Source organism: Beta vulgaris, chromosome 5, assembly GCF_026745355.1.
Source record: "Beta vulgaris subsp. vulgaris cultivar EL10 chromosome 5, EL10.2, whole genome shotgun sequence".
Classification (NCBI taxonomy): Eukaryota; Viridiplantae; Streptophyta; class Magnoliopsida; order Caryophyllales; family Amaranthaceae; genus Beta; species Beta vulgaris.
The window spans coordinates 36835369-36847865 of NC_079206.1; the positions used below are offsets into that span (position 1 = coordinate 36835369).

Here is a 12497-nt window from a genome sequence, read left to right on the forward strand (position 1 = left end):
TCTTTGTCGAATCATAGTAGTTGTGTTTCTTAATTATTTAGCGTAGAAGTTGCTGCATATTTGGTGATTTTTTCTTTCTTTGTGCTTATAGAATTATTAAGTTAAGTTCAATATTTCTGATATTTATTAGTGTATGCCAGTACTAATCGTGCTTTGGTTTCTTTTGATCCTGAGATTGAAAAAACAGCGCGTGCACTAAGGAAACAGAAGAGGTTGGAGCAAATACAAAAGCTGCCAGATTTTGATTTGGAATACATCTTCTCTGAAGAATCTGACAATAAACCATTAGAGATGGGGGATAACAACAACGAAAAGCCACTACGTGACTACGCAATGCCAAATGCTAGTGGGGCCCCTTCAAGTATTGTAAGACCTACTATTTCTGCTAATATTTTTGAGCTTGCCCTGCTTTAATTCAAATAATTCAACAAGACCAATTTAGTGGCCTAGATAATGAAGACCCTAATGAATATAACCACTTTTCTTGAAAATGCGATACTGTTAAGTTAAATGGAGTGACTGACGATGTTATTCGACTTGGTTTGTTTCCGTTTCACTTAGAATAAAGCTAAAATGTGGTTAAAATCTAATCCACCTAATTCATTTACAACATGGGCTACATTATCTCAAGCTTTTCTTAGTAAATATTTTCTCCGGGAAAAACTGCTAAGTTTAGAAATAATATAACTAGTTTTGCTCAATATGATGGGGAGTCTTTATATGAAGCATGGGAAAGGTTTAAAGATTTACAACGTAAATGTCCTCTCATGGTGTTCCTGATTGGTTACTAGTGCAAACTTTTTATGATGGTCTGAATGAATCTGTTAGAATCAATATAGATGATGTTGCCGGAGGTGCAATAATGGTAAAACTACTGAAGTAGCTAATGGTTACTTGAAGAAATGGCTTCTAATAATTATCATTGGTCTAATAAGAGGGGTAAACCAAAGAATGCTCTGGTATGTATGAAGTAGAAGGAATTAACATGTTAAATGCAAAAGTTGACAATTAGTTAATTTGTTTACTAAAATGAGTAATGTCAATTCTATGTCTACTACTATGCCATGTAATTTGTGTGGAGGTGCTCATTTAACTCTGAATGTGCTAATGTGGAGCAAGCTAATATGTTTCTAATTTTATAAGCACCACAAAATGATCCCTATTCTAATACATACTTATAATCCAGGCTGGAGAAATCATCCTAATTTCTGTTGGAGGAATCCAGGCGAACAAAATGTTAATGTTAATTCACAACATCCACCTGGCTTCCATCAAAAACAACCCCAACAAGAAATTAGACCATCATGGAATTGCTATTGAAAAATTGTAATGCTACTTCTGAAAGAATTGAAAAGTTGGAAACTAAAGTTGATCAGATTGCTATTTCTAATAGAAATGTAGAACTTCAACTTGGACATTAGCTAATGCCATCAATTCTAGAATCAAGGAGCTTTGCCTAGTAAAACTGAAGTTAATCCTAAAACACTGCAACGCTGTCACTCTTGAAATGGTAAGGAGTTAAGTACCAAAAAAGTACGATTAAAGAAAATGAGGTCGCCAATGAAATGAAAAAGAAAGGAGAATATGAAGCTGAAAAGAACCTGAATTAACACTCTCTCCCCATTGAGACCTTATGTTCCCCCTATTCCTTTTCCACAAAGACTTAAACAACTAAATTAGATAGTGAATTTGAGAAATTCTTGAAAATGTTTAAGCAATTACATATTAACATTCCTTTTATTGATGCTTTAATGCAAATTCCTTCTTATTCTAAGTTTCTTAAGGAAATTATGTCCAAAAAGAAGAAGTTGGAAAAATATGAAACCATTGCTTTGAGTGAGGAATGTAATGCTGTGATTCAGAAAAAGCTTCCTCCTAAACTGAAAAACTCGGGAAGTTTTTCCATTCCTTGCACTATAGGTGATATTAAATTTTCTAAAGCCTTGTGTGATTTAGGTGCAAGTGTCCCTCTTATGCCTTTATCTATTTGCAAGAAGTTAGGATTGCATAATATAAAATCTACTACTGTATCTTTGCAACTTGCCGATAGATCTATCAAATATCCAATAGGAATACTAGAAAATGTGCTAATTAAAGTCGATAAATTTATTATTCCTGTTGATTTTATTATTCTTGATATAAATGAAGATATAGAGGTACCCATTATTTTAGGTAGACCCTTCTTGGCTACCGCTGGAGCTATTATAGATGTTAAGAATGGTATTTTAACGCTTGAAATTGGTGAGGAGAAAGTTCACTTTAATATATTCACTTCTTCTAGAAACAATTCACAACGAGATCTTGTTTGTCAAGTTGATATAATTGAAGACATGACTAAGAAGAAACATATAACTGATGGTACTAATGCTCTACTTGAAGTGTGTTTGAGTAAAACAGGTACTCCTCCTAAGCTTAAGAATGAAAAGGTAAGAAAGGTTTTTCCTCCAATCAAGGAATGTTTTTCATGGAGGAAAAAGGGTGAATTCAAAACTAAAGGTGAGTCTCCTTTGATAACTAAGACGACCACTAAAGGAGTGACTAACTCCTCGATTGATCCTAGTTAAACGGAACTTGATGGAAGTCAAGCTATAGACTCTAAACAAGCGCTACTTGGGAGGCAACCCAAGCACTTTTGATTGTTTATTTTTCTCATTTAGTTCTCTTTATGCTTGTTCCTTTTGTTTTTCTTTTGCGGATACTAGAGACTGTAATGAGGCTGTGCGATAATTAAGATGAGTCTCTTATGCTGCTACATGCTGCTGCTATGTGCTGCTGCTACGTGTTGCTGCTATGTGCTGTTGTAACCTGATATTGCTATGTCCTACTACTTCCTTTTACTATGTGCTGCTGTGAGCTGCTGTGGGTATCACCATTATCACAAGAGTAGCTAGCTTGTTGTCGCTCTCTTACTGCATTGCACGTGAGAAGTCGTCTTACACCCCAGGTTGTTTCTTTCTAAGTCTTTCATATTGCCATGGTTATTGCTACAATTTTCCCTTTCCCATATAGTTTGAGTATATTTGAACATTGAGGACAATGTTTATAATAAGTGTGGGGGAGAGGCTTAAACCTTGGATTGCTGGATTGATGTATTGTTGTGATGCTGGAATTAATTTGTGTGAAGAAACAGGTCTAGAAAATGAAAATCTAATTGGATATGCCATATTTTAGGGGAGGTGCTGTCAAAATTTAAGTAGAAATTTTAATTTTCATGTCTGATATTGATTTGAAGGCAAATTCCATTAGCTTAATTTGACTGAAAAGAAAAAAATTCAGTTTTTAAAATTGAAAAAAAAAAAAAATTTTCTAGTTTTGTTGCAAGCTAATGGGTTTTTAATTTCGACTGATTCAGGGAATGGATAGCATAATTGTTCAAGTGTTTGGCAAGTGTAAGAATGGTTATTTAAGATTTGATTGTGATTTACTTGGTGGACATCTATAACCATTGTGAGATCTTTTGAGCCTTTTAGTAGACTAAAATTGTATTAGTCTCTATTTTTTTAGAGTGTGTGTTAGTTCTGGTGAAATATAAACTCTTGGATTTGCATTGGTTTCTTCGAGACTACATTGAAACATGAGCATATATTAAAATGATAAAGGCATTTGTTTTTGTTGAACCAATTTAGCCTAAGCGACCTACATTATCATATCTCTTTCTAAAGCCCCTCTGAGCCTTAAGCCTATTTCTTTTTTTAAACCACATTACAGGCTTATTCCCTAAACATATGACTTTTACCTAATCTTTGAGCTAGTGGAATATATGACATGATTCAAATGGGGTTGTACGTCATACAGTCATACTTCTATCTATGTGTAGGTGATTATATTAGTTCCCAAGAATATTTTTCTCAAAAAGAAAATATCAAAATGAAATGAAAAAATGAAGGAAGAAAAGAAATGACAAAATATGAAAAAAAGAAGAAAAAGAAAGAAAAGGTTGATATTGAGAATAAAAATGAGTTCGGAAAAGTTTATTATTAGATATATATGACTAACATTTGAGTAGTTGGAGTTTTGACTGTGACCATTACAATTGGCCTTCTTAGAGATTGTGTACTCCACTAGTCTTAAAGATTTTGAGCACCAAATACTAAATACTTCATACCCTTTACCCGAGCCTTACATTACAACCTTACTAAAGTCATTTTGATTTTTGTATGCTCTATGTCTTCTTAGTGGTGGAGAATTGAACGATATGCAAATTTTAAGTAATATATTTCATTTCGAGTCGACCTTGAGGTTTTGAGTGATAATTATTATACCCTAAACACATGAGTGATCATAATATTTTATTATTTGCAGACTAAAGTGAGGGTTCACCAAGTTAATTACTCAACTTCTTGAATATGGTTGTGGTAAGACTGAATGGAAACACTAATCATGAAGTACTATGCTTTTTGAAGAATTGGTTGGTCTTTGGCTCATTGCTTGTGACATCTAAATAATATTTTCGAACTAAAATTATTTCGATAAATCATATTTTTAGTGTTTGTGAAAACTTTCAGTTGAGTTATGGCTACTTATAATACGATTTGCTTGAAAAGTCAGTCAGTTGGAAAGTTAAAATTTATAATGACAAATAGATGCTAGTATTATAGTCCTAGTTTGCTCGAGGACTAGCAAACCTTAAGTGTGGGGGAGTTGATAAGTCACTATTTTATATATAATTTTAGCCCATTATATTACTCTTTGGTATAACAACTGAGACTTATAATAGGTTTTCTTCTTATATTTTAACGTTTTAAGAGTTAAGTTACTTATGTAATAAAGTTGATTTAAAATATAAAAAATCAGCTCAATAAATTACTTGCTTGATTCTACTTCTACTTTTACATGCTAATTTGGTTACTTTAATATTTATAATAGTAGTATATTTTTACTATGGAAATATTTTGCTTTAGAACCCATCTAGTATTACTATGTATTTGTTTTGTAGGAAAATTAGAAGAAGTAAGAAAGAAGAAAAAAAGAAAAAGAAAAGAAAGGAGTAAAGGAATCTGATTGGGCCAAAAAGAAAAAAAACAAAATCATGGGCTAAAGAGGAGGCGGCATTGATGGGAACAAGGTAGCACTAAAAAGCCATACCTAAGGAATAGATTAAGAGGGGATTGGAGGCAGCACAAGAGGACGCAGATAACAGACGAGACGAAAACCAGGACGAAGGAACACCGGCGCGCGACGTCAGCATGGCTGCGGTGGCCATTGACGGAAGTCAAAAGTTCATACGAATCTGGAGTTTATCTCTTTCTTCTCTTAGTTTATGTTATTGAATTCTGTTAATTATTATGTTTAATTTCAAATTATTACTCTCAATTAGTTGGGTTGATTTAGTTGTTATGTCTAGTTAAATTTTCATGTTCTAGGACAAGATGTAGTCTTTTAATTTTATGTCAATGAATTGAATTATTATTGGGTTAGTTTAATTTAAATTGCAATTTGATAATCTTGAGTTCAATTGCTTACTTTTGATAAGGGCCCTATCAATTGTATGTTTAAGGTATTGGATTATTAGCGGAAGTGAAAGTTCAATATTAGTTCGTGGGATTATTAAACGCTAAGTAGCATAATTTTAGGAATAGTTATACACTTAGGGTGGTCTTTTATATGAATTCTTATTCTTAATGATTTTGTTCTAAATTTTATGACCACGGAAGTAGGCATAAGTTTAGTATTCAAATATACGTTTTCCGCCTTGGAAGAGGGGTTATATACATTAGGAATTCAACCATTGCGATCTAATTATTTTACCCTGCAATTAGTTTAATTTCATTGTAGAAGTTAATTGGCGAAATCTAAGTCCTAGAACCATTTCTTATACTCGATTTATACCTATTGTCTGCCGTCTTTAGAGTTAGAATTAGTATAGTTCTTATTTTATTAGTCTAGTTTATCACCGCCAATCACAATTTTCGGATCGTCTAGATAATATTAGTATCTCTTAATTTGGTAGTTGATTATACCTCCTTGTGGGAAACGATATCTTGCTTACCCTATATTTATTTTAATTGACTCGTACACTTGCGGTATTTTAAGGTACATTTAGGACCGACCAATATTCCAAGAGCTTGTTTGATTTATTTGCAATTTAGAAATTTTAGAGTGTCTACGTGCATTCTTGAGTTAATGTCAAAGTGTATGTGTGATTTATTTAGTTCAATGATCGATTAATATTCCAATACCAATATGTATCTCTCGATCCCTATTTTAGTATATGATGCAGGAGCATCTAGCTCCATTATTCCTATTACTAATCGTCTTGCAAATAATGATAATAATACTTTAGAAATTCAGTTTTTGAGTTTAATTATCTCTAAGTGTCCTAGTCCTAGAGTGTTAGTTAAACGTTGTTGGATGTTTAGTCGGTTTTTAGCACATCTTTTGTAACGTTTTTGTTAATCTTTTCTTCTGAAGGTTTGTAAGGTGCTTAGTCACCTATGTGCTTAAGCTAGTTGCTTATCATAGCATGATGCAGCTGCTTGCATTAACCTCTCAAGGAAGAAAAGTCCACAAAGCCTGCTATGCAGCGTGTAGAAAGAAGAGAAAAAAGCTTGGAGAAGAAATTAGTGTACAACAACCATTTCTCCACATTTTGGGACGTGTGACCAATGGATGGAAAGCTCTTCAAGTGTAGGAAACCCTCCAACTGGTTTCCTGGCCGTTGGATAAGCTAATCGTGAGATATGGGCAGAAAGATGGAGAAAGAACCTAAAATCGGGTTCAGCAGCTCTTCCAACTTTTAGCTTATTTTAATAGTATTTTAATACGAAATTTTGACATGTTGTACTATAAATAGTCAGCAGCTTGCTTGTAAAATTTAAGCTTTGATTAATGAAAATCCAGAGAGTTCTCTCTAATTGAAAACAAGTGTGTTTTCTGTCCAAAACCGGGTTGGTTTTGTTTATCTAAAATCTTTGTTGTTTGCTTGTCATTCATTGAGGTGAGAGCTAAGCACGTAAAGTAGGTTGTAGGACAAGTTGTTACACCTTGTCTTAGCCTTGTTTTGTGGTTGTTGGGTTGTGAATGTGGTGGTTGTTTGTCTTAGAACAAACCGGGTCAGTTTTTTTAGCTCTTTTAAAACCGAATTTTAACTTCTTTCAACTAATGCTCTCATGTGCTTTATCAATATGTATCAGTATATTTGATTATCTCTTTCGGAATTCAGTTTTTTAGTAGATATTTTACCTTCATCTTTATAGTAGTTTATTTAGTTAATTGATACTATATCAAAAACAGGGGTTTTTAACTAACACAAGAAATAATAAAATAAATCCAATTCTCCGTGGAATCGACCCTTACTTACCCGGGTACATTGCTAGGAGGTCATAATTAGATTATTTTTAGTAGACACGCGACATTCATACCACTCTCCAAGTTCATACATGCCACGCCCAACCTAGCTGTAAATAAGAAAATTTTTTCCCTAATTCAAGCCTAGGATCCAAGTAGAACTTAAGGAATTAAACACAAGTTTAAGGAAAGACGTGTACATTTTCCTTAAATACAACAAACCACACGATACACAAAGACACATCTTGCACGCATCACACACCTCATGTTTTCAGGATGCTTTCCTAAAATAAAACTCATGACAACTAAGACTCACATGAACCTAAATAACTAAGAATTTCGTACCTCATTGCAACTAACATAACTAAAAATAACTCAACTACTTTAACTAACATAACCATAAAGACATCTTTTTGGTTACATGAACCTTCACTTTAAGAGTAAAGCACTAGTGGATAAAAACGCAAGGGCTGCGGTGCAAGGGCTGCGTTTTTTGAAAAATGCAATCCTTAAGAAGGGTTGCGATTAGCCAAAAACCGAAGCCCTATAAGTAATAAAGGATCGCAGTTTTTTAAAAACGCAGCCCTTTAAGTAATAAAGGGTTGCGGTTTTTAAAAACGCAACTCTTTATGGGAACTTTAATTTAAAAGGAATTGCTAGGGCATTAAGGGTTTCTCACAAAAAACTCAATCTCACGTTCTCCCTCTTCTCTCTCACCGTCCTCCCTTTTCTCTCACCATCCCTTGTCCACTACTGCAACACCACACCGCGCCCGTCACCTCCTGACCGTTTCACCAGCAGCCCAGCCCTTCACTTAGCTTCGCCGACTTTTTTCTAACCCTAAGATTGATTCTCGTCGCTTGTCGTTACATAATTCGTCGCAACCCTAAGAGTCTTTGGGAATTGTTGTCTGGATTGTGTTTCTGGTGGTTTGCCGGCTGATTCTCTCTCTTCTACTTCATCCGCTTCACAGAAACGTCTTCGAAATCGTCCGCCCTTCTTCTTCAGGTACTCTCTAACTTCTTCTTCTCTTTTTCATATTTATATGAATTTTTCACCATACATCACAATCTTAAATTGAATTTCATTTCAACAGTCAATCATATTGATTTTTAGGTTGCTGTTCATTGCATTTTGCCTAAAGAGTGGAAGGGCGTGAGTTTTGGAGGGCTTCAGAAATCGGTTATGTTTGTTGATTTGGATTATCGCTTTGATGATTTACGTCTTCGTCGCCTTCTTCAACTTCGGATTTTTAGTGTTCATTATATGCTTTTCGACTTCGTTTTTATCCACTTTCATAGTCCGTACTAAATAAAGGGAATGGTTGTTCAAGAAGTTTTCTCTCTCCTGTTCTGCTGGTGGTGCGTCGGTCTTACGGCTATTGCCTCAGCCTCTGCTTGGTGATATGGCAATCTTAAGTTGAATTTCATTTCAACAGTCAATCTCTTCCTCTTTGTTTATGCCAAATTCTGATCAGGCAGAACTTAGCTGAGGATCTACAACTAATGCAAATGCAGCTAGAAATGATAAAAGAAACTAGCTACGGAATTTAAAGAAGATGCAAAGAGGAGACAAAGACACCAAGAAATGGTGACGCGGAAAACCCCAGGAAAAGGGTAAAAACCGCGGGTGGAATTGAGTCCACCAATCCACTATGTGAGAAGATCACAACTTACAGCTAGCAGCTAGCAGCTTATAGCTTATACTAGATACACTTGTGAATATTGTAATTGTAGAAGAGAGAGAGAATGAAAGTAAGAGCAATGTAAAGACTTGTGTGTTTACAGAATGTTTTCCCTTCTATTTATACTAATACATTTGTATAACGTTATTCCCTATTTGAACGTTGCATAACAAACTTTCCTATGAAGGTGCCACAACTCCTAGAATCAAGGGAGATCTTCTCTTCTGTTGGCTAACCACTTCTTCCTATTTCTTTGGCCCAACGTCATTACTTGACTTGGTCTTAGTTAGCATCCAATGTTCTTCCAACCGGATTATTTTGCATTCTTCATCTCTGCTTGCTGTAGCTGCTACCTGATGCTCTCTAGCTGTGACAAACGCATTACCTGCAAGTTTCAGCTTAGGAAAATTTTACGACATAACAATTGCCCCTAACTTGTGATGCCAACTTAGGCGCAGCCGAGTTAAAATCGCAAGTTACCAATCAAAACAAATTGTTAGCAAAAGGACTTAAGATTAAGATAAACTTATATTTCTTAAAAGATTTTTATCTTTTTGCCCGAGGAGTTAAAACGTTTGAAGATAAAAATTTCTACTTAAGAAATAAACTCCTTTAACCGCTAAAAAGATAATTTTATTGGGAAAAGATAAACTCATCAGGTAATTGATTACTTATCAACAGCTAAAAGATAAATTTTACGCAACATTTAATACTTATCCGTTAGCTTAGGCTACCGTTGAGCTACCAGTATTTAAGGATCTTCCAACCCTTCCTGAAACTTCACTTTACTCTTTTGCGAACTCCTCTTCTTCTCAAGTAAAACTTCTTTCTTTCGTTTGCTTCCTCAGGAATTTTTTAGATCTTTTCTTCTTCTCTAATGGGTAGAGCTATAGATGATGTTGCTTCGTCTGTCACTGAGCGAGATATAGAGGTGCTCAAAGTTCTGGGGGTTTCCTTGAAAACACTCAGATTATCCTTCCCACTCCCACATGCAGGCCCGAAACCTGCCCGGAAGATTACATTTGCTACTATGAGCATCCTTTCTATCTAGGGTATAATTACGAATTTTTCCCCCTCACTAGGTCCTTTATGGAGGTTTTGCACCTATCCCCTAGCCAGCCGATGCCAGCTTTTTGGAAAACCTGCTTGACTTTAGAGACCTTAACTAAAACATGGCACAACCTTCTCTTTAAACGAACTTTTGACTGCCTACAGTGTTAGAAAATCAGGCAAGGGTTTCATAACTTTTAGGGCTAAGGCTCCCTTCCCCCTTTGATAGAAGGTACAATCGCATCTGATTCCATATGGAAGACTAGGTATTTCTTCGTAGTGAAAGATTCGCTGGGCGAAGCTGGGAGCCCTCTAGTTGGGGGTTGGTCTACTAAAGGTACCTATCTGTTCAATTTGCGTTTTGCTCCTAAAAATGAATTAACTAGGTTCTTACCTTGTTTTCCTTGCAGGTCTTGCCCCATTGTCTCCCAGATACCCGAACAAGCTGAGAGACTACCAGAGCTGCTTAATTTCCCCGTTGAGGAACGCACCTTCACAGCTCCCACTGAGGTTCCGCCCCTAGACTCTAAAGCTTCTTCTCGCACCAACTCGATGTCAACAGGTAATTCTAGTTTGCAAAGATTCTATTTAACTTATAATTCTTAGACGTTAGGCCAACTAGGTTTTCCTTAGTCATACAGCTCCAGCAAGATCTAGCAACTTGTCCGACGAGGACGCTATGGACAGGCTAAAGAATAGGAAGAGATCAACCGCTTCTTCTGGGCAATCTCAGGTTGAGAGGGTTCCTCGCAAGCACCTACGCTCATCTACCATCCCAACTACAATTGATATCACGACTGATTCTCCTAGAGACGAAGTCCTTATGAGCTTCCCTGCAGACTTCCTAGCTGAAGAAGGCCTAGAAGGTGGGATCTGGCCTGCAGCTGACAAGCTCGTGTTTCCAGCTGCACAAAAGAGGTTAAAAGGACAAGACCCTGAGGTTGTCTTGAACCATGCTGTTCAGCTATCACTACAGGTTAGAACTTTACGATTTATTATATACAGCAATATTATTGTTGCTGTTATACTTACTTTTCCTTGTACGCCAGCTTTCCAGAGTTGCATAGCTGCCAGGGACAGCTTGCGGACTGTCGCCACTCTTCAAGATAAGGTGGCTCGCCTGCAAAAGGACAACTTGAGCCACCAAGCTAAGCTGGAGAGGGAGAAACGGTCCCGGTGGATGCTGAGAGCAGTTAGCTGCTGAGCAAAATTAATTGAAAAGAGAGGCTGGAGAAAGATGAGAAGATAGCTGAGCGGAAAAGAAAATGCACGCCTAGTGCAGCTGTCAGAGATGCTGAGGAGAGGGTTTAGAATTCAAGCTGAAGCAAAATTATTGAAACTGCGAAGCTAGCATACCTGATAAAGTTCAAGAAGCTGGATGACAAGGGTGTCAATTTTTACATTGACAGATTCCTCAAGCTGGACTCTATGGCTGCACTGGAGGCTCTAGCTACAGGTGAACAAAGCAAAGACTCAGACAATCTACAGCTGAATCTCCTCCTTCCTCAACCAGCCAGAGGGTGCTCTCCGAGTGAAGGACAAATTGTGGCGATGATGCCAGCGTAGCTTCTTAATTTCTCCATCACTTTATCGGATTTCTTTCTGGAACAATTTAGTTTTAATCAGCTTTGGTACTTTTACCATTGTCCATGGGGGCAATGTGTTTTTGTAAGAACATATTTTCTTTTAGCTATTTAATCGTTTGGACTTATGCTTTTGCCTTTTGATCTTAGCTTTGATACTTTGATAAATACTTAGTTACATGCATGCTTTTTGTTCTTAGATATTAGAACAACATATTTACCTGGGTGTAAGGTTGTTCAACTTAGGTTGGGCCCGTTTCCTTGGTGCTACGACCATTCAGCTAATTCTGGGTGCTCTAACCCTTAGCTGCTAAGCTGGTGCTACGACCTTGCAGCTGGATCTGAAATTCCAGCTACCCACCTGGGTGCTGCGACCCTTGCGTTTACCTGCGTATGAAGTGGACTTAGATGGCTTGCTGTACAGCATAATCAAAAGTACTTAAGTCTTTGCAAAATTAATTGTTGTTTACCTGGTGGACCAATGCTTTGTGCAAAACAATGGTTGCCTTTAAAGATTCTGGCGTCTTTGGCCCGGTAGTAACCTGGTAATGCCCCAGGTTAGAAATGATATAGCTTAAGGTGAGAAGCGTTCCAGCTTCTAGGTACTGCTTTTCCATCTTTAGTAGTTAGCGATAAGCTCCTTTTCCAACTACTTGATCGATTAGATAGGGGCCTTCCCAGCTGATCCTAACTTACCGCATTGACTCTTGGGTATTCTGGAAAACTTTCCTTAGAAACCCAATCTCCTACCTTGAATACTTTGCTTTGACATTCTTGTTGAAGCTACGAGCCACTATTTTGCTTGTCAGCCATTCGTATTAATGCATTTTCTTAACTCTCGATGGAATCTAGGTCTAGCTAAGCTCTTTGTCGTTGGCTTCAGGAGTCATCAA

General features: G+C 36.5%; 1 non-coding gene across 1 annotated transcript; it reads right to left on the minus strand.

Annotated features, from left to right (window-relative positions):
* Nucleotides 1-668: 668 nt before the first annotated feature.
* On the minus strand, nucleotides 669-774 carry LOC125498125 (small nucleolar RNA R71). Its single transcript, XR_007274891.2, has one exon. It is a non-coding gene; the product is annotated as a small nucleolar RNA R71 (small nucleolar RNA).
* Between the last annotated feature and the right edge of the window lie 11723 nt (nucleotides 775-12497).